The sequence below is a fragment of the Arachis hypogaea genome, chromosome 2 (assembly GCF_003086295.3).
Source record: "Arachis hypogaea cultivar Tifrunner chromosome 2, arahy.Tifrunner.gnm2.J5K5, whole genome shotgun sequence".
NCBI classification, from domain to species: Eukaryota; Viridiplantae; Streptophyta; class Magnoliopsida; order Fabales; family Fabaceae; genus Arachis; species Arachis hypogaea.
Window position 1 is genome coordinate 81,511,537 of NC_092037.1, and position 6,754 is coordinate 81,518,290.

Consider the following 6,754-nt stretch of genomic DNA (forward strand, 5'->3'; position numbering starts at 1 on the left):
TCTTTAATAAACCTTCTGTAGAAGCCAGCATGCCCCCAAAAAGTTCCTAATTGCCTTGACATCACTTGGTGGAGGTAATTTTTCAATGAGCTCCACCTTAGCTCTGTCTACCTGAATACCTTGGTTAGAAACCTTATGGCCAAGGACTATTCCGTCTGTCACCATAAAGTGGCATTTTTCCCAATTCAAGACCAGATTGATTTCTTGACATCTTTTTAATACCAAGGCAAGATGCTTTAGGCAATTAGGAAAGGAATCTCCGAATACTAAAAAGTCATCCATGAAGACTTCAATGAACTTTTCTATCATATCCGAGAAGATGGAGAGCATGCAGCGTTGAAAAGTTACAGGTGCATTAAGTTTTCTTGTGGCTTCATTGAGTTTTCTGTAATCAATACACATCCTCCATCCTGTGACAGTTCTTGTAGGGATTAGCTCATTCTTTTCATTGGGTACTACAGTGATTCCTCCTTTCTTGGGGACCACTTAGATGGGACTGACCCACGGGCTATCCAAAATTGGGTAGATTACTCCTCCCTACCAAAGCTTCATGACTTCCTTCTGTACCACTTCCTTCATAACTGGATTCAGCCTCCTTTGGGGTTGAATGGAAGGTTTGGCATCATCTTCCAATAGTATCTTATGCGTGCATATGGCCGAACTGATTCCTTTCAAGTCAGCAAGTGTCCATCCAATGGCATCCTTATGCTTTTGTAAGACTTGAAGCAACTCTCCCTCTTGTTCTCGGCTGAGGGCTGAATTTATAATCACTGGATAGCTTTCATTCTCTCCTAAGTATGCATACTTGAGAGTGGGTGGTAGTGCCTTTAGCTCAAGTTTGGGTGCTTCTTTTCTTTCATCATTCCCCTCTAGTGTGCCTTGAACATGCACTTCAGCTGTTGCAGCCTCTTTGCTTGATGCTGATTCCTCTTCTTCTGTTAACTCCTCAAGTTCTTCTTCAAGAATCTCTTGCACCACAGCATCCACCGAGTCCAACCTCATACATTCTCCCAATGAGTCTTGTGGGTAACTCATGGCCTTAAACACATTGAATATCATTTTCTCCTCATGTAGTCTAAGGACAAGTTCACCCTTTTGGACATCAATGATGGCTCCGACAGTGGCTAAGAATGGCCTTCCCAAGATGATAGAGGTCTCCCACCTTCACTAACAAGTCTTCTACTATTCCGTGAGAAAACTTGAATGATCGGTCTGCTAGTTGCAGGGCCATTCTTGTTGGTTTAGCCTCCTCAATCCTCATTTTCCGCATCATTGCTAAGGACATCAGATTTATGCTAGCTCCTAGATCACATAAAGCCTTCTCCACTGTGATTTTCCCTATGATGCAAGGGATTTGGAAACTCTCAGGATCCTTCAATTTCTGGGACAATTTGTGCTGAATGATGGCATTGCATTCTTTGGTGAGTACCACAGTTTCATTGTTCTTCCAGCTTCTCTTCTTGGTCATCATCTCCTTCAAAAACTTGGCATAGAGCATCATTTGCTCTATTGCTTCAGCAAAGGATATATTGATCTGTAGTTTCTTGAAGATTTCCAAGAACCTTGAAAATTGGTTGTCCTCTCCCTTCTTTTTTAATTGCTGGGGGTATAGGACTTTTGGGAAGCATAGTTTCAGCACTTCTCCCTCTTGATGTGGCTTAGGAGTGGAGACTTCCATTTCTTCGTGTCCCTTTTCCTTTTCATCTGAGTTCTTTTCTACTGGTTTCTTGTAGGTCTCCCTCAATTTCTTCCCATTTCTGAGGGTGATAGCCTGACACTCCTCCCTTGTAGTTGAATTAGTGTTACTGTGAATGTTGTGGCCAGGGGCTTGCTTGAATAAGTAGCCAATTTATGTTTCGAGTTTCTTGATGGCAACATCTTAATTCTACATATTGGATCGCACTTCTTCCCGAAAAGCTTTACTGTCTTGAATTTCTTTACATATGCTTTCAAGTAGAGTCTCAATTTTGGAAAGTTTATATTTGGTTGGTGATGGTGGGTTGAGGTTAGGTGGTTGAGAAGGGTGATTAGGTGGGTGTTGATAGGATCTCTGTGAGGTATGTTGGTGAGTTGTATTGTTGTTAGGATTGTGGTTGTGGCATCTCTGGTCTTGGCCTTGGTCTTGTTGGTTTCCCCATCCAAAATTAGGGTGGTTTTTCCAACTAGAATTGTAAGTTTTTTAGTATAGATTATGGGCCTGTATGGGTGAGTTTCCAACATAGTTGGCTGGTTCCCAGTCACCTTCTTCTCCTACATTCACTCCTTCTTGAGCTGGTGATGAAGTGATGACTGCTGCAACTTGGTTTGCTTTCACCTTCTTGGTAAGATCTGCTAGCTGCTTGGTGATCATCTTATTTTGAGCCAGCAATGCATCCATGTGGTTCAGCTCCATTACTCCTTGAGTGTTACTCCTTTTAAAAGCATAGAAGTAGTCATTCTCAGCGACAGTCTCAATGACATCTATGGCTTCTTCAATGGTTTTCTTCTTATTTAGAGCCCCCTGATGAATGGTCTACGGCCTTTTTTGACTCATAAGAAAGACCTTCATAGAAAATGTGCAGTTGAACCCATTCATTGAACATGTCTGGTGGGCACCTTTTTGGTAAGTCCTTAAACCTCTCCCATGCCTCATAGAGAGTTTCACCATCTTGTTGCCTAAAAGTTTGCACCTCAGCTCTCAGCCTGTTAATTCTTTGAGGAGGGTAGAATCTTGCCAAAAATTTGTTCACCACATATTTCCAATTTGTTAAGCTCTCCTTCGAGAAGGATTCCAGCCACTTAGATGCTTTGCCCCTGAGTGAAAAAGGGAATAAAAGCAGTCTATAGACATCCGGATGGACACCATTAGACTTCACAGTATCACATATTCTCAGGAAAGTGGTCAGATGTTGATTGGGATCTTCTTGGGCACTTCCTCCAAATGAGCAGTTGTTCTGAACAAGGGTGATGAGCTGGGGTTTTAATTCAAAGTTGTTGGCATGTATGGTGGGCTTTTGGATGCTACTTCTATAATTTCCTGGGTTTGGATTGATGTAAGAGCCTAGAACTCTCTTCTCTTGCCCAGCATGATTTACAGGGCCTTCTCTGGCATGGTTGTGAACTTCTTCTTCATGGTTGTTTTCCAAGTTCTCCTCCATGTTTGTTTCAAAGTACTCTTCCTCTTCCTTAGCACCAACAACTCCTTTCCCTCTTGCTTCCCTCCTTAATCTACGGAGGGTCCTCTCAGGTTCTGAATCAAAGGAAGTTGAAGATCTGCTTCTTCTCCCTATCATATAACTAACAGAGTACATAGCAAGAAATAAAATGAAGTGATTATTCTTGTTAAAGTGATTGTTAGTGTGAGTGGTGCAAATTATCAAACAGTTAGTGGGTTAGTGAGCAGAATTGTAAGTAAATTTAAAGAAAAAGAAAACAACGAGGGGATAGGGGATGAGGAAGAAAATTAATTGAAACTAAAAATAAATGACTAGGTAATATTAACCAATAAAAAGAAAATGCTCAATCTAGTGAGCTTCCAACTTAATCATTGTCGATACAAAATCAATCCCCAGCAACGGTGCCATAAACTTGATGCACGAAAACTTGTCTCTCAACAAATTTCCCTTTGACAAGTATACCGAATTTGTCGTCAAGTAAAAACTCACAATAGAGTGAGGTCGAATCCCACAGTGATTGATTGGTCAAGCAACTTTAGTTGGAAGAGTGTGCTAGTTGAGCTAAACAGAAATTTAGTTGAGATTGCAGAAAATTAAATAGCGGGGAAGTAAATTACAGAAAATAAAGTGCAGAATCTTAAATGGGAATTTGGGAAAATGAACATGGAAATAAATGGCTGAAAATAAAGAGAATGGATAAGATCAGAGATGGGGGATTCATTGGGCTTAGGAGATGTTGCATTCTCCGGATCAAGTTCATTCTCATCTCTTCCTCAATCAATGCATTCATTGATATCCTTGGCAATCTTAGGTGATTGGATCCCAATTCCTTGGCAATCCAATCTCTCTAAGCTTGAACAATTTCTCAATTCCTTGATTTAATTGCTCATGGGAAGAGATGAAGTATGGTCACTGATTATACTACATGTATTTCCAAATCAAAGTGTTGGGAGGATTACATGTCACTATATCCGCCCAAACTCTAATTTGGTCCCACATGAGAAAGCATTTCTAGCATGATCTCCTCATCCCTTTTCCAAGACTCAGAGGAGATCCAATTATGGAGAGTTTCTTTTTCAGGATAACTAACCAATTGGATGAAGATTGAAAGCTTTCTAGTAAAATCAAGAGAAAAGAAAGAGGAAGAAGAATGAAAACTATAATTGATCCATCAAATTACAACAGAGCTCCCTAACCCAATGAAAAAGGTTTAGTTGTTCATAGCTCTGGAAATGGACAATGGTATAAAAGAGTACATGCTTAACTAGAAAATGCAGAAAGTAAATATACAGAGGGTAGTTCTCCAAAAGTGCCAAAAACTCCTCTGTAGTTCAAAACTACTCCTATATATACTACTCTTCTTGATCTTCTAGTGAGTTCTTCAAGTCTTGGATATGGGCCTTAGATCTTGAGTTGAAGCAGTTACAATAGTCAGTGGGCTTAGCTTTGTTTGCAGAAAAAGTGTAAGTTAGGCATGGTCGTTAGTTAGGACGTTAGTGGCGTTAACGTTAAGTGAAGATGTGGATTCGAGAACATTAGTGACAATCACCTTTTCCACTAACGTTCTAACCCAAAATGATCAACGTTAACTTAAACGTTAGTGGCGCTAACGTGACCACTAACGTCGCTTCTTGGTCCTTCACAAACGTTATTGGGACTCACCTTTTCCAATAACGTTTCCTTTTACCCCCTTTCCCTACGTTAGAGTTCACGTTAGTATAACTAACGCGACTCTTAACGTGGGCATGCCTAAGCTTCGAGAGCGTTAGTGACACTTACCTTTGTCACTAACGCTCTAAACGCCCCTCCTTCCCACATTAGAGTTCATGTTAATTAGATTAATGTGGCTACTAATGTTGTAGTGATTGCCATCTCCAACGTTAGTGACAAAGGTGAGTATTCCGAGGGTTACCTAAAACTGTAGATCGATCTCGGATGAGATCTTTTATACTGGTCGGAGTTGTTGTGTCCGACTTGTTGGACTTGATGGTGATGCTGATCCTTCGTCCCCGGAGGGTGGGGGTACCTGCAAGGGACTCTGATGCTTAAGTTAGCAAGGGTATTAAGCAGGTATTTAGTAGAATCAGAGTATGAGTTATACCTGGGTGCTCCAGTGTATTTATAATAGTGTGGAGTAACCTTCTTTAGATAAGATAAGTTAGTTATCTTATCTTATCTTTATCTTTGAGCGAGGTCATCTTATCTTTAAGGGAACCGCCATTATCCCCATAGGCTTGGGCTTGGCCTTAGAGTGGCGTAGAAAGGGAGAGACTTTATTGCTGAGCCCGCTAGAAATCTGGACAGGGCTGCCAACCTCTCGTTGAGTTGTTGTACCTCTTTGACACAAGTTGGGCTCTTCATGTCGAGTATGGCCCGGCATTTATCCGAGTTTGCCTCGATTCCTCTTTGTGTGAGCATATAACCCAAGAATTTTCCAACCTCTACTGCAAAGGTGCATTTTGCAAGGTTAAATCGTATGCCATGCCTTCTTATAGTGTCGAATACTTGGGCCAGGTCGGACAATAATGTCTCTTCACTTTGTGTTTTTATCAACATGTCGTCCACATAGACTTCCATGATTTTTCTGATATGCTCTGAAAAGACTTTATTCATTAGCCTTTGATAAGTAGCTCCCGCGTTTTTAAGACCGAAAGGCATTATGACGTAGCAGTAGTTTGCTTTTGGTGTTAGAAATGAGGTTTTTTCTTGATCAAGTGGATACAATGGGATTTGGTTGTATCCATAATATGCATCCATAAACGAGAGGTATTTTTATCCGGATGAGGCATCCACCAAAGCGTCGATACTTGGGAGTGGATAAGGATCTTTTGGGCAGGCTTTGTTGAGATCAGTGTAATCAGTGCACATTCGCCACTTCCCATTTGATTTTTTTACCAAGACGACATTAGCTAGCCATAGTGGGTACTTGACTTCTCTTATGAATCCTGCCTCTAGCAGTGCTTGTACCTGTTCTTCCACAGCTTGAGATCGTTCTGGCCCGAGTTTTCTTCGTCTCTGTTGTACCGGCCGAGATCCTGGATAGACCGCCAGCTTGTGGCACATTAGTTTGGGGTCTATCCCTGGCATGTCTGCAGCTTTCCATGCGAAGAGATCGACATTATTTCGTAAAAACTGTACTAGTGTGTAGTGATTCTCTTGCATCTCCTTTTAGATCATGCCAATATTGGTTGTTTTGTCTGAGGTGTCTCCGATCTGAACTTTCTCTATTTCGCCTTTAGGTTGTGGACGGAGTTCCTCTCGTTTCTGAACTCCACCAAACTCAATTGTATGGAATTCTTCTCCTCTGCCTCTGAGGTTTAGACTTCTGTTATAACAGCGGTGCGCCATCTTTTGATCTACTTTTATTGTAACTATCCCTTCTGCAACTTGGAATTTCATGCATAGATGTGGAGTTAAGACTATTGTGCCAAGTTGATTCAATGTTATTTGACCTATTAAGGCATTGTAGGCTGAACTCACGTCGACCACGATGTAGTCTATTTTAAGAGTTCTGGATTGATTTCCTCTTCCAAACGTTGTGTGTAGTGAGATGTATCCAAGTGGTTGTATTGGGGTATCCCCAGTCCGAACTGGCTGTT

The 6,754-nt window shown here is 41.2% G+C and overlaps 1 non-coding gene across 1 annotated transcript; it reads left to right on the forward strand.

Annotated features, from left to right (window-relative positions):
• The first annotated feature begins 2,580 nt into the window (after window positions 1-2,580).
• LOC112768073 (small nucleolar RNA R71) lies at window positions 2,581-2,684 on the forward strand. The gene has a single exon (XR_003185517.1). It is a non-coding gene; the product is annotated as a small nucleolar RNA R71 (small nucleolar RNA).
• The last annotated feature ends 4,070 nt before the right edge of the window (window positions 2,685-6,754 follow it).